Here is an 18,126-nt window from a genome sequence, read left to right as displayed (position 1 = left end):
TCTCCTTACTTTGTATAGAAAATAATAGAGAATCTTATCCTGTGAGTTGCTGAGACGCTTCAATTCCCTTTGAGGTGAATAGGAATTCATGGAACTCAGCAGCTTTCAGGATCAGGTTCATAGTTCTCAAAAATACAGAGGGCCTGCATCCCCACTGTCTTGCACCTTATGTGTGCAAGGGGTGTGCAAAATGGTACCAAATCAGAATGGTAGCATTTCATAACCACTTTTTACAGGTGTCAATTACTACACAAGATTCAAGATAATGGAGAATCAGAGACAAAATCTAGTTAAGAATTCAAAATGCCTTGGGCCAAATTCTGCCCTTAAAGGCATGACACATAGGGATTTGAACTTGGCTCTATAAGATTCATGGGTGCACCTACACTCCAACCCCGAATGTAGCAACCTGCGGACATGGGCTTACCTAGGACCCATGATGCCCAGCTCCAGTTTGAGGCTTTGCCCCAGTCCTATTGGGAGAGTCCCATTGTCCCTACTTAAGCCAGCAGCAGGAACAGGAAGCTGTCCGAATCACTGGGCCTCTCCCTGTTCTGGACTGTGCCCCTTGTGCATTCCACTCCCATGGCTTGATTTTCTGGTATCTTGACCCAGTGTGACTTTTGGCATCTGATTTGTGGTTCTGATCTTGTTTGTCTACTGTCTCTGACCCCCTGGTATCCTGACCCAGCTTGACTCTGGTTTCTGACTCATGGTTCTCATCTCAAGTTTAGCTCTTGGTACCTAACCAGGGATTTCCCTACAACCCCCTCCCCACAGTGGGTGTGTATACCCCCCTTGATTTTCCCCAACACACCCCCAGTGGTCAACTAGTTACATGCAGTGTTGCCAATTTAGTCATTGGTTGGAAATTTGAATTGAAATTGAAACATTAATACACACTTTAGAAGCATATACAGTATATGATAAAATACTTGTACCTGAAAAAATATAATAGGTTTGAAAAGTATGAACAAAGATTAGGTTCTTCACACGGCTGTTTTTTCTGACAATGTTGACGCATTTGTTTCGGCAATGTTGGCCAACCTTATAATTTCAAATCATGATTTTTAAGCAAGGTCTGAATGAGCTCTCTGCTGCCAGTTAGGGATGAGCCAGGGGTGGGGGAAAGGCTTTAGGACCAGACTGTATTTACATGAACTCACCTACTCTACTAGCTATCCAGAAGACAGAGCTGTGTTGCCCAAATGATCAATTTTGGCTGGTGCTGGTTATAAATCACTTTAGTATTGAATGTGGGGGTCATGAAATGTTATCCTTATTGTATGAGTAAAGGGCAGCAGAACTATACTTAGCCTACCTGATTGAGGGGGTCACCCTCAATGCTTAATTTTTGCCAGGGCTGAGCCCCGGCACCTCTAGGCTTGGCAGTTCATAGCCCCGGGACCTCTGGGCTTGCCACATCAGTTATGAAAGTAAAAAACTTTCTTGAGCCCCAATACCTCTTTCATTACAAATTAAGCACTGGTCGCTCTCAGCTGAACTGCACTTGCTAAGTAAGGGGTTTGGATGGCAGATTCCAGTGGAGCGGGAGGATGACAGGGGTTTCGCTTGGTGGTGTGGGTTGTGCTGACCCTTGACTCCTGTCTTATGAGTGTGGATTCTAGCTCTCACCACCAGGTCTGGCTGCCCATGACCTGGCCATGACTGCTTGTTTGGACTACAATAACCCTACAGGACATAGCCCAGTGTAAGAAGGATAGACCCAGCAGCATCACCACAGACATCATAATGATTGGATTCAGGCAGATAATCAAGTGCTGTAGGCCAAAGTTGAGCAGCTGATTGGGAAAACCAGCAGCTTCAGGAACAAATAAGGCAGCTCAGTGCTGAGAATACAATGCTGTGAGTTCATACTGCAGTGCCTTGCCCCAAACAGGGGCCATCAATATCATTGCCTGAGGAGTTTGATAGGAACTGCAGGCAGTTCTGGGGCTTCATGAATCAATGCCACCTTCAGTTTCTGATGCGTCTCAAAATCTATGCCTCTGATCAGTTCAAGGAGGCCTTGGTAGTTAGCCTGCTGACAGGCAATGCATTAGACTATGTCTCGCCCCAGCTGGAAGGCCATAGCCCAGTACTGTTGAACCGAGGTGCCTTTCTCCAGTCAATATTAACCATCTTTGGTGACCCACACTGAGCCTGAATGGCCAATGCCACCCTGAGGAGACAGGCACAGTGGCCTCCTATAGGCACACTTCTGCCACTGGCCCATGTAGAGATGCCTACAGGCCTAGACATACTTGTGGATCTTGCCATCCTCATAGATGATCAGCTGTGAGAACAAAGAGGAGAAAATAGGTTCCCTGCAGTCCTTTTACCATGACCTCACCTTCTGTATCACCTGCTCCTATATGAGCCAATCTAGTTTATCAGTGGCTCACTCCTGAAGAAAAAGAACAGTGCCATCAGCACCCTTGTGTTTCTACTGTGGAGAACCTGGCCATGCTGTTTTGGTCTGCCTAGTATGAACACCAAAGACCTTGGGGAAACAATCTGGTCCAGGCATGGTGGGAAGAACCAACTTGGTTCCTGAGAAAATAGAATTTCCCCTACTGTAGTCCTCACTAAGACACATCCTGAGCCCCATATAGGGGCTTCCCATTTGCAGGTGTCTATCCAGCAGTGCATCTTGAGGAACCCCTGACAGATTCCCCACTAACAAACCCTCATCAGTTCAGGAGCAGTGGACAATTTTATGGATGCAGCTACAACTCAGGCCCTACAGATTCCCCTACAACACAAGGCCAAGCTGCACGTGGTTGAAACTATTGATGGCTCCCCGTTGCCTTTGGGTCCAGTTATAGAGGAGACCGTCCCCCTGGTGGTCATTATTCAGGGACACACAGAAATAATACAATTTGGTGTGATCCATTCCCTGCATTTTCCCTGAATCTTGGAATCTCCCGACTAGCCCTTCATGATCCCCTCATTCATTGAGGAGAACAGAAGGTCACTTGCCCATCAGATTTATGCCAACGGCATGGCCAGGGACCAGTAAGTGTTGCATCTAGGCCCAAGAAGGTTCAAGTAGATTTAGTCATCGACACTGAAACTCCTACTGAAGGAACTATGGAACTCCCCCTGAAGTACTGCAATTCTACTGATGTCTTGGAAAAGAAGAATGCAGAAAGCCTCTCTCCACATTGGGACTGTGATTGCACCACAGAACTCCAGCAAGGGAGAAGATACTGTTTGGACAGATAAACACAATGTCAGAGCCTAAACTGGTTGCATTGTGAGAATAACTCTAAGAGAACCTGGCCCGGGAGTTCATCTGCAAGTCAACTTCACCAGTCAGTGTCCTTTTCATAATAAAAGACAGCAGCTTCAGGCTCTGTGTCAATTACTGAGCCCTAAATTAGATGATAATCTGGAACCACTACTCACTACCTCTAATCCATGAGTTGTTGGACCACATGGTGGCCCCCTGCATATTCATCAGACTGGATCTTCAGGGAGCTTACAATCTTGTCTGTATCCAAGAGGAAAACGAATGGAAGACTGCGTTTTGGACCCACTGTGGCCACTTTTAATATTTAGTCATGCCACTTGGATTGATTAATGCCCAAGCAACATTCCAGCATTTCATTAATGATGTGCTACAATACCTACTGGACCAGTTTGTAGTGATATACTTATAAAAGACACATTGATCTCCTCAGATTACCTGGACCAGTACACCACACACATCCACACAGTCCTGGAGGGACTACGACAAACCAGTCCCTAAACTGAACTTGAGAAGTATGCATTTGATCAGACCTCAGCTTAGTTCTTCAGTTTCATTCTGCCTCCAAAAAGGAATCAAGATGGATCTGTGGAAGGTCCAGGCTGTCTGTAACTGGGCAGCTCCCAGCAATGTCTGTGATCTACAACATTTTTTAGGCTTTGCAAACTTTAACTGGATGTTCATCTTGAATTTTTCAAAACAAGCCGAGCCCCTCACTATGCTACTCCACAAAAATGCCTAGTTGCATTGATTGCTAGATGCCCAGCATTTATTTGAGCAGCTAAAGCTTGCCTTCACCATTGCTCCAGTATTGGTCCACCCAGATATGATACAAGTTTTCATTGTGGAAGTCAACAACTCTAGCACAGTGATCAAGGCCATCCTCTCCCAGAGGCATGGACCCAAGAAAATACTGCACCCCATCACCTGCTACTCAAGGAAGCTTGCCTCTGCTTAGAAGAGCTATGAGACCTTGGACAAAGAGCTCTTGGCAATTAAGACCACCTTCGAAAAATAGCGACATCACTTGGAAGAGGCTTGGCATCCAATCCAAATGTTTACTGATCACAAGAACCTGGAGTACACGTGCAGAGCCAAGGCCCTAAATCAACAACAGCTCTAGTGGTCTCTATTCTTCTTCCAGTTCAACCTTACCTTGACCTGCTGCCCTAGAACTAGAAGTGGCAAGGCTGATGCCTTGTCCCAAAGGCATGGGTTTTAGCAATGAGAGCCCAATCCGGAACCACATTCTCAAGTCTTATAATTTCCTTAATGCAACCCACTGCCAGTACCTGCTCATGCTCATCTGCTCTCCCTCTATCTCTGGAATTTCACCTGATGAGTTGGCCATTATCAACCAAGAATCACATGACTCCCAGGAGGGAATCACGCTTATAAGGGACTGCATGCATATTCCCCACCAGGACCTCCAAGAATGGTGGTTCTTCAACTGTGCCATAACACCACTCTGATAGGACTCTTGGTGCAACATAAAACAGGACAATTAATGTCCCAGTACTTCCGGTGGCCTCGTATGCACCCCACAATAGAGACCTTTGTCACTTCCTTCCAGGTGTGTGCCTGCACCAAGATCCCATGCTAGATACCCTGCAGTCTCCACCAATCTCTAGGCACCCCATCTCAGCCCTAGAAGGCCATTTCCCTGGTCTTTATGGTGGACCTACCAGAATCCCCACAGGGAAAACTGCCCAGCTCTGGATAAACAATGTGGTCCATCTTCATGGCTTTCTAGATCATGTCACCTCTGACTAGGGGCCCCAGTTTATTGCCCACTTCTGGCATGAAACCCTACATCTATTAGGGTTCCATGCACACCTGTCTTCTGCCTACCATCCTCAGTCAAATGGCCAAATTGAAAGAATCAACCAGATCCTAGAAAAAAAGTTTATGGTAATACACCAACCATTACCAGGATGGCTGGTCTTCACTGTCACCATACACTGAGTTCTCATATACTAATGCAGACCATGCATCCACAGGCCACAATCTGTTCTTTGTCAACTATGGGTACCATCCCCCCACCCCCAATTTCACTCACAACTATCCAACCTCCTTCCCCCCAATGCGTTGGCCTCAGATCTAGTACAACACATCTATCACATCCAAGAGGAGGTGAAAGGACACCCTGAGAAGGCAAAGGCGGACTACAAAAAGCAAAGCATAGACAATAAGGCCCCACCTACACTGTGGGACAAAAGGTATAGCTTTCTACAGAACACCTCCACATGGACAGACCTTCTTGGAAACTAGACCACCATTTCCTTGGCCTGTACCAGATTCAGCAACAAATCAACCTGGTCACCTTTGAACTCCAGGTCCCTTGATCCCTTAGAGTCCACCCCATACTCCATGTCTCACTTCTAAAACCCTATGCTGAGAACACATTTCCCCATAAAGTCCAATCACCACCACTACCAGTGCAAGTACAGGGCAAGGATGAATATATTATCCAAAAAGTCCTCAATTTTAAGATCAAGCAGGGCAAATTACAGTACCTAATTGACTGGGAAGGTTGTAGTCCAGAAGAACACACTTGGGAGCCAGCTGAAAACATTCTCACACTCACCCTGGTATGGGCCTTCCACAGGCACCACTATGAGAAACCTGGACCCACATCACCCAGAAGGCACTGGTAAGGGAGTGGGGATGCTGTCATGTCCCATGAGTCTCAAAACTGGGTCCATAGGAGCAGCCACACTCCATCCCTCCATGTGCAGCCTGCTGACAACTGCTTATCTAGGACCCATGAAGTCGAGCCCCAGTTTGACGCTATGCCCCCTGAGGTCCCAGTGGTGGTGTCCCAGAACAGCTGATTGGCCCACTGGCTATACTTAAGCCAGCAGCAGGAACAGGAAGCTGTTTGACAAAAGGGCTCCTCCCTGTTCTGGAGTGTATTCCTTTTGGCTCCAGCTCCAGCTTGATTTCCTGGCATCCTGACCCGGTGTGATTCCTGGCATATGATTCATGGTTCTAATCTTTAGTTTGTCTCCTGCCTCTGATGTCCCAGTATCCTGACCCAGCTTATTCTTGACTTCTGTGTCATGAATGTTGACTCTGGCTCAGACCACTAGGTCTGACTGCCCATGACCCAGTTCTGACGTGCATATTCTGAGTTTACACTAATCTAAAGTCCATTCAATTTCTTCAGATTTAACCCCGTGTAACAGAAGAATTTGCCTGCTAATCATTGAATTTCATAATATTGACCAACTTTGAATTTTAAAGGAAAAACTGTCATAATCTCACTCATTTAGTCCAGTCCTCCTGTGTATCAACCCCTCCCCTAGATCAGGCCACAACATTTTCAGTACAAGATCAACTTGTATTCCGGGAAGGGCAATGCATTAAAGTTACAGAGGGTGGGGCAAGTTTAATAGAAGAGCCTGAAGGAATCCTGCAATATTTAAGGCAAGGCTAGATGAGTTTATAGAGAGAATATTGTAGAACCATTCTCACTTGGTTTATATGGAGCTTTATTAAAATGCATTTATGACCGCTGTAAGAAATTGTTTACTCAGTATGTTTAGATTTTGATAAGGAAGAATAGATTGTATGTTACAGAACAACATGTTTTTTAATCTGGGGATACTCAGTGGCGGATTAACAAATTTGCCGCCCCTAGGCCCTCAAAAAATTGCTGCCCCCTCCCCCCCGCGCCAGCTCACCTCCGCTCCCCCGCGACAAGCCTGAGACTGATGGGGGGGAAGGGGAGTTGTGGCACACTCGGGGGATGGCGGAGGTGGAGTGATGGTGAGCTGGGGCAGGGAGTGGTTCCCTCCTCCCCCCCGAAGAGTTACTCCCCGTGCCCACTGGCCCCAGGTCACCTCCGCTATCCCCCGAGCGTGCCGCTACTCGCTTCTCCCTCCCAGCACTTTCATGCGGCAAGCCTGGGAGGGAGGGGGGAGAAGGAGTGTTGCGGCACACTCGGGAGATGGCCGCGGTGAAGCAGAGGTGAGCTGGGGCGGGGAGTGGTTCCTGGCCCACCCTGGGTTATTCCCTGCGCCCACGGGCCCCAGCTCACCTCTGCTCCGCCTCCTCCGAGTGACACTACTCGCTTCTCCCTCCCTCCCAGAGCTTTCGCGCGGCAAGCCTGGGAGGGAGGTGGAAGGAGGGAAGCATGGAGCGCCTGGGGGAGGAGGCGGGCTGGGGATTTGGGAAAGGGGCGGAGCTGGGGAGGGAGCGTTAGCAAATTTGCCGCACCTGCAAATTTGCCGCCCTAGGCCTAGGCCTTGTTGGCCTAGGCGATAATACACCATTGGGGATACTGCTGACAGTGATCCGTAGCTGTCAGTCTATGAAAATGTAACCAGATTTTACAAGAAGTTCAAGACCATCTCATTCTGTTTTTTGTCTTCATTTTAAACTTTGTATTGTGAAAAGTCAAAGGCATGTTCCACACTGCTTGGGCAGTTTCTCTAGAGCAGTGGTTCTCAACCTATTTACCATAGTGGGCTGCATATGCAGCTCTCTGTATTACGTGGGCCGCATCCATCCACACAATATAAATACACACACACACACACATGCCGCAGGCTGTGCTGATTTGACTGCAGGCAACCTGTGGCCTGCGGGTTGAGAACCACTGCTCTAGAGGGAGGGTCATTAACCATTTATTTTTCTAGAAAAAGAACTCCCTAACAGTCATACATATTTTTTTACCCTCTGGTTCAAGCAAGCCTTCAAGCTTTGAGGGTGCTTAAAATCTGATTATAGCCAGAAATAATACCTTTTAAAAACATTTTCCTGAAATTTACTGTTTGAAATGAAAGTGTTTAGCAGCATATTTAACAAAAACAGCTCTGTAAACAAATGTCCTTTTGTATAAAACAGGTCAGCAGAGGCAGCATCAATGCAAGCTTCTCTACACTGGTCACAGCAATGTTCCTCAAACCTGCTGTCAAGGGGATACTTAGAATTAGAGCAATAACACAAATATAAAGTGAGTCCCTTCAGCACTGAATGGAGTTACAGAGTGCCACAAAGTAATAATAACACAACCTTTTTACTTTGCATTGTGATGTTTGTTTCATGTCCTTGTGTCAGTATGATTCAGCATCATAACATACTGAGAAAACTTCAAGATGAAAACAATTCAAAGTAATGCTAGGATGCCATGTCAGGCTATAATTATTTTGCATTTATCTTCAATCTATTTGATGCTATCTTCCCATTCCTCCTTTTTCAGCTACTAGGGGACCAGCACTCACTCTCTCTCCCCTGTTTTTCCTGCTACTCAGAGGGGATAGGAGGGGTCCTGATTACTCTGGTGATTGGCACTTCCCCTGCAACCTCACAAGAAAATGTATAGTAGAGGGTTTCTGATCCTAACCAGGGAATCCTTGGGAGCTGCATGCAGGGCCTCAAAGAAACACATGTGGCTTTATAGCTGGGAGTTGCATCTCACTGAATTACAGGGTAGTTCAGTCCCCATGCTCCTTCAGTCCTCGATCTTTCAGACATTGCCAACAAGGAAGCCAAGCATAGTTCTAGTCTTCATAGACATTGGATGGAGCCTATTCACCAGCTTCATATAGACAGCCAAAGAGCAATCAGTTAGCAATGGCTTTCAGTCACTACCAGACTGGGACAGATTCTAACCAGTGAACTGGAGGTGAAAGGCTCTATCTTATCACCAGCTTCCTCTTTGGGCTTGTCTACATTGGAAAGTTTTTTGTTTTTTTTTAATTAAACTGCCTTGCATTCACACGCAGAAATTCTTTTTTTTTTTCAAATTATCTGTGATGTGAATTGGAGAATCCATTTTTAAAGGGAATTCATTTCAGGATGAGTAATTTCAGAAAAAGGTTCATTTGGACACATCTGTACTTTGGATTAACTTTTCTGCCTTTGGCAGGCCTCCCACTGCTATCCTGCAATGCATTGCGTTCCACCTGGATCAACCTGTCTGTCAGACTAGCAGCACTGCAGGGGTTGAAAAAATTGCAAGGCAGGCATGTTTATGGAAACAACATGTACATAAAGAGAAAAAACAATATAGAAAAATACTTTGCTTCCCGGTATGAGCACTGCCCTGGGCTTTTAGCTATCTTAGCATTTAAACAGGGTGTATTTCCAACATGAGACATTTCACAATGCATAGAGATCATAAGGCACTCATGGCTATTATTAATAAGCCTCTCATCATTGTTAATCCCTTGGGTTCAGAACTTATTTTGCAGGGCACTTTGTACTGACTTGCGGGTGTTATAAAAGGTAATTTAAGGCAGAGATAGTGCTCTATTTTGGCACAAACATTGCAAGACGATGCAGCAGTCTTAGGGCTGCCTGTACAAACAGCACTGCCTTTCCAGTCCTGCATCATCGCTGGGGGATCCTTCTGCTGAATAACATCACTGCACCTCTTGTTGGTTTGCCCATTGCCATTTCAAACAAGAGCCTTCTTATCTGCCTCTTGGTGACACCCCTCAGCGTAACATCCTCCAAAGTAAGGGCAGCCTGAAGAGGTGCACATGTGATTGCTAACTTGTCCCTGCTTCCCCAAACCCTTCCAGCCCACCACAAACTCAGGCTTGGTACACGGGTCCTATACAAAAGGGAGATAAAGCAGAAAAGTATCTCCAAGTTCACCAAGAATGGGAAGAGGCTTCTCATTTATTTATTTCTGAAGTTGAAGAACAAGCAACATTTTGTCCTTGTCTCTATGACAACAAATGATTTGTATAACTACTTCTGTTTCTCACCTCCTTCAGTTCCTGCACCTGAAGCAATGCAGCCCCCACAGACTGGAGTATTATCGTCCTCTGGAAGTTTGACAAATCTCCGGATGAAGAAAAAAAGAGGACAACGGAGGAACTATTTCCATGTCTGCATTCCAGAAAAAGGATAAGATGACAGAAGAGTGAAGGGGAAGGTCTTTTTGCAGAGAGAGAACAGAAAATTGACAAGGGAGAGCATGGAGAAAGATAACAACATGCAATAACAGCTGCTGGAGTTGATACAGAAGCAGACAGTCCTGCTGGAGAACATTTTGGTACAATGTTCCTACCCAGCACCCTCACTCCAAGCCCAACCCTGCCAAGCCCATGGAGAACAATGCCTACTGGGAGCAGCACTACACTATAGTGAACACTGGGGCCATCTTCACTCCTATAACTACGAGTGCTTGTTTCTTCCCTAACCATTTGTAATAGAGTGCATAGACCCCACACTTCAGCTGCCAGGAAAGGTTTAATAGATGGATCTATTACTTCTCCAGCTGTGACCAAGTGACCAATTAGCAACAGTTGGCATAAAAGGCTGCAGGTCTGGCAGAAGGGTGGTCACAACCTCGCAGGGTTCTAGAATCCAGGTTGCAGCCTGAGCCCCAATGTCCACATCAATTAAACAGCCCCTTGGCCCAATCCCTGAGAGCCTGAGCCAACTGGCATGGGCTAACCATGGATTTTTAATTGCACTGTAGACATACCCTAAGTCAGGGCCGCCCAGAGGATTCTGGGGGCCCAGGGTCTTCGGCGGCGGGGGGCCCTTCCGTTCCGGGACCCGCCGCCGAAGTGCAGCCCGGTCTTCGGCGGTAATTCGGCGGCGGGGGGCCCCGCGCCGTGGGTCTTCAGGGCACTTCAGCGGCGGGTCCCAAAACGGAAGGGCCCTCCGCCGCTTAATTACCGCCGAAGACCGAGCTGAACTTCGGCGGCGGGTCCTGCTTCAGCGGTAACTCGCCAGTGAGGGGTCCTTCCGCCCCGGAGCGGAAGGACCCCCTGCCGGCGAAGACCAGGAGCGGAAGAAGCTCCTGCGCCCGGCCCCGCAAGAGTTTTCCGGGCCCCCCGGAGCGAGTGAAGGGCCCCGCTCCAGGGCCCCCGAAAAACTCTGGTGGGGGCCCCTGTGGGGTTCGGGGCCTGGGGAAAATTGCCCCTCTTGCCCCCCCCCTCTGGGCGGCCCTGCCCTAAGTGACCTGGCCAGAGGGCTGAGTCACAAGAAGGGACAGATCACCCTTTGGTCCAAGGTGCTGTTGGCAGGACCTGACTGAGATAGAGGAGGTGCTACACTAGGCCCAGCCATGAGGAGGCACACAAACCACTGATTGAAGGCTAGGACAGCAGTCAGAAGCCCTGGATGCACACACATTTGTGACCAGGACAGCACTTTAGGCATGTATGTCACATCTGCACTATGTTCCATAAAAGGTTGCACTATTCTTTGTTGTAGTTTATATTCCACTAGTCTAACTTTGTGTTATATTCAGTGAAGGTTTTTATTAACTTCACTACTTTACATTCACTATATTATTGACAGAGGTTCAATACAATTTCATCAAATCACATGTGCTAAACAGCATTACAAAATGTCCTTGCATGGAATCATTGTGCAAAGCATAACAAAATTGCATTTCATCAAATTTTACAGACAGACTAATGAAATCCTTACATAATGCATAATAAAATTTCATTTTACTTTCTAGCGTCCAAGTGGAAGCACGGGGCATTCCTGATTGTTTGCTGCAGTCTGCAGAGGCAGCCTTTCTGCTGGCTGCTCATAACATTCCCAAAGGCTGTGCACCTCTGCTTCCCACCCATCAGGGAGGGTCTCTCCCTTGCTCTCATAGCTGTTGTGCAAAATACAACAAGCAGCTGTTGCTCAACAGCCTCCAGTCTTGTCGGTAGGCACCTCTGTCTCCTTTTCAGCTTTCCAAATGGACATACTACTGTCACTCTGCCACTCCTCAAGGTATAGTTGAACAGGAGCTGTTCAAGTGTCCAGTAAAAGGCCTTGTAAGCTGAAATAGAGAATAAACTGGGTTAATCACAACACCCTTAATGCCCACAGTAGTCCTGGGAGCAAAACTTCCCTTTTTCATTGTAGAAAAAAAGGCCCAAGTCGCTAAAGATCACTCTATATTAATATTGGTGAACCTGCCATGGTATCAACCAGGCCTTGAAGCTCCATGTAGAAATACCCTTTTCTGTTGATGAACTGCAAGACTGGTTTGGGGGGCAAAGAATAGGCATGTGGGTCCCATCAGTGGCCACAGTACAACTTGAGAATCCAAACCATGCAAATTCATCAATAACCTCCTGTGCATTGCCAACCTTTCTGACCCTGAGGCAGCAGCACCCTCTTGATAGCAGCATGCACTCACATGACAACAGTCCCAACATTTGATCTGTTTAGCTATTGATCAGTAGCAGTTTGGGGTGGCAAGCTTGCAGATGGTGATAGCCATATGCTTCTCCACTCAGAGGGGAATTTTCATGTTGGTGTGCAGCTCTGCGGTGAGCTCTGCACAGATTTCCTAGGAAAGTGACCTTTGTCATCATGAAATTCAGCCTCCAGTGCTGATCATCCCAGGTCTGCATCTTTCTCCTTCTCCCACCAGTTACTGCTAGTTTCCTGAGCCCAGAATTGGCACTTCACCAAGTGAAGCTGCTCCAGGAAGTTCATCCACCAGTAGTTGGACAACTTCATCCTCGTCCTCCATCCAAATCAGCATGGCAGCTGACTCCCACACCTAAACCCATCCAGCTCTGTGACTGCAAATATAAGTACAACAGAGTCAATATATAAATAACTGTCAAGATCACGGCTGTCTGGCAGCAGTTTGAAAATGGCACTAATTTGCAAGAGACAGATGAATGGGAATCTGCTGGTTTGACCCCAGATCCCAGAACTCTGGGCTTCTGGTAGGTATCCCACAATGACCTGCAAGAAAAAAAATCCCAGAATGCACAGAGTCATCCAACAGGACATTGTTGTGTGGATGCACTGATTTGAGGGGAAGTAGGTTAAAGCTGGCCCTGCATGTATTTCATAGAATCATAGAAGATTATGATTGAAAGAGACCTCAGGAGGTCATCTAGTCCAACCCCCTGCTCAAAGCAAGACCAACCCCAACTAAATCATCCCAGCCAGGGCTGTGTCAAGCCAAGCCTTAAAAACCTCTAAGGATGGAGATTCCACCACCTCCCTAGTTAACCCATTCCAGTGTTTCACCACCCTTCTAGTGAACTAGTTTTTCCTAATATCCAAACTAGACTTCCCCCACTGCAACTTGAGACCATTGCTCCTTGTTCTGTCATCTGCCACCACTGAGGACAGCCTAGCTCCATCCTCTCTGGAATTCCCCTTCAGGTAGTTGAAGGCTGCTATCAAATCCCCCTCCCCCCCATCACTCTTCTTTTCTGCAGACTAAATAACCCCAGTTCCCTCAGCCTCTCCTCATAAATCAGCCTCCTAATCATTTTCGTTGCCCTCCGCTGGACTCTTCAATTTGTCCACATCCTTTCTGTAGTGGGGAGCCCAAAACTGGATGCAATACTCCAGATGTAGCCTCAGCATCAAATAAAGGGGAATAATCACTTCCCTTGATCTGCTGGCAATGCTCCTACTAATGCAGCCCAATATGCTGTTAGCCTTCTTGGCAACAAGGACACACTGCTGACTCATATCCAGCTTCTTGTCCACTGTAGTCCCCAGGGCCTTTCCTGCAGAACTGCTGCTTAGCCAGTCGGTCCCTAGCCTCTAGCAGTGCATGGGATTCTTCCATCCGAAGTGCAGGACTCTGCACTTGTCCTTGTTGAACCTTAGATTTCTTTTAGCCCAATCCTCCAATTTGTCTAGTTCACTCTGGACCTTATCCCTACCCTCCAGCATATCTATCTCTCCCCCCAGCTTAGTGTCATCCGCGGACTTGCTGAGGGAGCAATCCATCCCACCATCCAGATCATTAGTGAAGATGTTGAACAAAACTGGCCGCAGGACTGACCCCTGGGGCACGCCGCTTGATACTAGCTGCCAACTAGACATCGAGCCATTGATCACTATCATTTAGACCAATGATCTAGCCAGCTTTCTGTCCACCTTTGAGTCCATTCATCCAGTCCATACTTTTTTAACTTGCTGGCAAGAATACTGTGGGCGACCATATCAAAAGCTTTGCTAAAGCTTTCTCCATATCTACAGAGCCAATTATCTCGGCAATCAGGTTGGTCAGGCATGACTTGCTCTTGGTGAATTCATGTTGACTATTCCTGATCACCTTCCTCTTCTCCAAGTGCTTCAAAATGGATTCCTTGAGGACCTGCTCCATGATTTTTCCAGAGACTGAGGTGAGGCTGATTGGTCTATAGTTCCCCAGATTTTCCTTCTTCCCATTTTTAAAGATGGGCACTATATTTGCCTTTTTCCAGTCATACGGGTCCTCCCCTCATCACCACGAGTTTTCAAAGATCATGGCCAATGGCTCTGCAATCACATCAGCCAACTCCCTCAGCACTCTCAGATGCATTAGATCTGGACCATGGACTTGTGCACATCCAGCTTTTCTAAATAATCCTTAACCTGTTCTTTCACCACTGAGGGTTGCTCACCTCTTTCCCATACTGTGCTGCCCATGCAGCAGTCTGGGAGCTGACCTTGTCTGTGAAGACTGAGGGGGAATTTAAAAAAAAAAAAAAAGCATTGAGTACTTCAACTTTTTCCACATCATCTGTCGCTAGGTTGCCTCCCCCATTCAGTAAAGGTCCCATACTTTCCCCAACCTTCTTCTTGTTGCTAACATACCTGTAGAAACCCTTCTTGTTACCCTTCACATCCCTTGCTAGCTGCAACTCCAATTGTGCTTTGGCCTTCCTGATTACACCCCTGCATGCTCGAGCAATATTTTTATACTCCTTCCTAGTCATCTGTCCAAGTTTCCACTTCTTGTAAGCTTCCTTTTTGTGTTTAAGCTCACAGAAGATTCCTCTGTTAAGCCAAGCTGGTTGCCTGTCATATTTGCTATTTTTCTGCACATCGGGATAGTTTGTTCCTGCATCAATAAGGCTTCTTTAAAATACAGCCAGCTCTCCTGGACTCCTTTCCCCTCATATTAGCCCAGGGGTAGGCAACCTATGGCACACGTGCCACCTTCGGCACGCGAGCTGATTTTCAGTGGCACTAACACTGCCCAGGTCCTGGCCCCCAGTCCGGGGAGCTCTGCATTTTAATTTAATTTTAAATGAAGCTTCTAAAACATTTTAAAAACCTTATTTACTTTACATACAACAATAGTTTAGTTATATATTATAGACTTATAGAAAGAGACCTTCTAAAACCATGAAACCTTAAATTAGAGTGAATAAATGAAGATTCGGCACACCACTTCTGAAAGGTTGCCGACCCCTGTATTAGCCTCCCACGGGATCCTGCCCATCAGTTCCCTGAAGGAGTCAAAGTCTGCTTTTCTGAAGTCCAGGGTCTGCATTCTGCTGCTCTCCTTTCTTCCTTTTGTCAGGATCCTGAACTCTACCATCTCATAGTCACTGCTGCCCAGGTTGCCACCCACTTCTACTTTAATTCTACCAATTCTTCCCTGTTGGTAAGCAGCAGGTCAAGAGGAGCACAGCCTCTAGTTGGTTCCTCCAGCACTTGCACCGGGAAGTTGTCCCCAACACTCTCCAAAAACTTCCTGGATTGTCTGTGCACCGCTGTATTGATCTCCCAGCAGATGTCAGGGTGATTGAAGTTCCCCATTTGAAGGGAAGTTGGTTAAAACCAGCAATTGAGGTTCACTTATTTCTGATTAGTTATTTCACAAATATTTATATGCAAAAACATATTCCAAAATTTTTTTCCCATGTAGACAAACCCTTAGCATTTCATATTCTTCATCAATAGTTTTCATACCACATTTAGGGACTAATCTTGCTCCCATCAGAGACAGTTGGAGTTCTTCCATGCGGTGCATGATCAGGTCTTTAATTAGCAATTCTGCCAGGCATTGATCATCTCCTGTGTAGTAGCAAACCTTCAATGCCCAGAAAGTCAATGAGAGATGAACATGCTCAGCACCATCCGTAAGACTGATGCAGAAGCTCCTTGAGAATATATAACGTACAAACAGAAGTCAGTGGGAATTGAGAGCTTCTCTAAGAAGGTTCTTGGCAACTTGCAGATTGAGCATTTGAAGTGGACTTGATTTTGTAGCATTTTATGCAGACACCTCAAGTTGCTGTACACAATTTAATTAATGCTGTTTCAAAGACACAGTCTCTTTAAACCTTGGCAGTCTATAAGAAGGTTAGAGGGTTAACTTCCAGCTGATTTTTTTTCCAATGTCAGATCATAATGATGACTTTTATTGTTAACAATACTGCAAAAGCAGGGGGTTCCCACTCCACCCCATCCAAAGCTCTGGAGAGGAATTAAAAAGCAATTAAGGAAATGGTGGACACTCCTCTGCTAGAAGAGCTAGAATATTTGGATGAATGCGCAGTTCTTCTCTTTTCTTCTGTTGGTCAGCTAATCAATTTTAATTTATCTCCTTTTACATTCTTCACTTCTACTGAGGACAGTCTTCTACCATAAGTAATAGAAATTCCAAGACAAGAAAGATCTTAACACTTGCAGCTATGAAAGGGGAAACTTGTCTGTGTGTTTCAGTAATCTAAGAGAGGAAGGAAAAGACAATAGTCAGAGTTTTTGTACTGATAAACCTAACTGAGGAATGTGTTATTTCTCAGTAAATATAGGTCTCGTGATGGGCCAACTTCTAGACAAGAATGGGTGTGAACTTAGTTTTGCTTGTTTGTCAGGTGAGCAGTGGTTTTTCCCTTTCTTTCTTGGAAAATGGAATTACAATATCATTTATTTAATGCTGCAAGCATGTACGATACTTTGTAAAAACAAACCAGATAGACTATTTACCCTGAAGAACTTACAAATGAAAATAGAGAACCCTTGTGTAGCGAGGTCAAGACTCACCAATGCAGCACCTCCTGCTGGTCATCTGGGAATTAGCTCTTTTCTAGCCTCAGATAACCCTCTACTAGCCAGTGTCTCACCTGCCTCAGGCCCCATGTCCCTCCCAGACCCCAGTGCTCTTTTACCTCAGGGTTCTGCTCCAGCAGTACCCCCACTCTGTGGGTCTCCCCTCCCAGAGGAACCCCCAACCCTCTATCCCCACCTTGCCTCAGTGGCTACTGCCAGTCATCATCTCTAGTCCATGCTCACTGCAGTCTGTAAAGGCCACTTATCACTGGCAAGAGGGTCAGACCTGCTGCCTTTGCCTATCCCCAGGCTACCCCTCCGCAGCCCCAGTACCTTTTGTAGGCCTTCAACAAAGCCTGCAGCCTGGGGGTTTACCAGGCTGGAGCTCCCCAACTTCCTTTACCCTTCCCCAGCACTGCTCCATCTCAAGTACCTAACTCCCAGGCAGCTAGCCCTTCCCACTTCAGGGATAGAGTAAGACTCTCTCAGTTCCTGGCCCACAGCCCTCTTATCAGAGCCAGCTGGGCCCTGAATGAGCTGGCCACACCTGTGGTCAGTTACTCAGTCAGCTTCCCCAAACTGTTCTCATGCCTCTTATGTCAGGAGCGGGGTAACCACCCCACTACACCTTGTCAGAGTACTACTTGTTTTATTTATAGGAAATATAAAGTGTTTTTAAAGCCCAGTTGATACTAGGTATTAAGTCTTAGGACTTGGCTATATAGGAAAGTTTGACCAGTTATACTGGTCACACACACTTTGTTGGCTAAGCTCATTGCATACTCTAGGGGCTCCATATGTTTCTCCATTCTCTCCCCCACCCCCGCCCACAAGCTCCCTATGTGCTGCCCTTCCATCCCCCTCCTCTGTAAGGACTCCCTTCAGCCCCTCCACATGCTCACCAATGTCAGGGGCTCTGTGTGGCCCTCCATTCTCCCTTCCCCCACTCCAGGATCCCCCATTCTTCCCCCCTTGCCAGGTGTTCTGAGTCCCCCCATTTCCCCCTCCATCACAAGCCAGGGGTCTGTGTATGCCCCATGTCCTCCTACCCCCTACCATTGTCCTCAATTTTCCCCTTCATGTCAGGGGCCTGTGTGCTCCTCCTTTCCCTCTACCCCCATGCAAGGGTCCCTTATTCCCCCCACCATGCC

The 18,126-nt window shown here is 46.8% G+C and overlaps 1 long non-coding RNA gene across 1 annotated transcript; it reads right to left on the bottom strand.

The window, feature by feature from the left end:
- Positions 1–11,249: 11,249 nt before the first annotated feature.
- LOC120401489 lies at positions 11,250–17,687 on the bottom strand. The gene is made up of 3 exons (XR_005596483.1): positions 17,309–17,687; positions 15,893–16,652; positions 11,250–12,005 (listed from the first exon to the last, which is right to left on the bottom strand). It is a non-coding gene; the product is annotated as an uncharacterized LOC120401489 (long non-coding RNA).
- Positions 17,688–18,126: the final 439 nt, after the last annotated feature.

This window comes from Mauremys reevesii, linkage group 3 (genome assembly GCF_016161935.1).
Source record: "Mauremys reevesii isolate NIE-2019 linkage group 3, ASM1616193v1, whole genome shotgun sequence".
NCBI classification, from domain to species: domain Eukaryota; kingdom Metazoa; phylum Chordata; order Testudines; family Geoemydidae; genus Mauremys; species Mauremys reevesii.
Note: the sequence above shows the minus strand (reverse complement) of the source record. Positions and strands in the feature narration are given on the sequence as shown.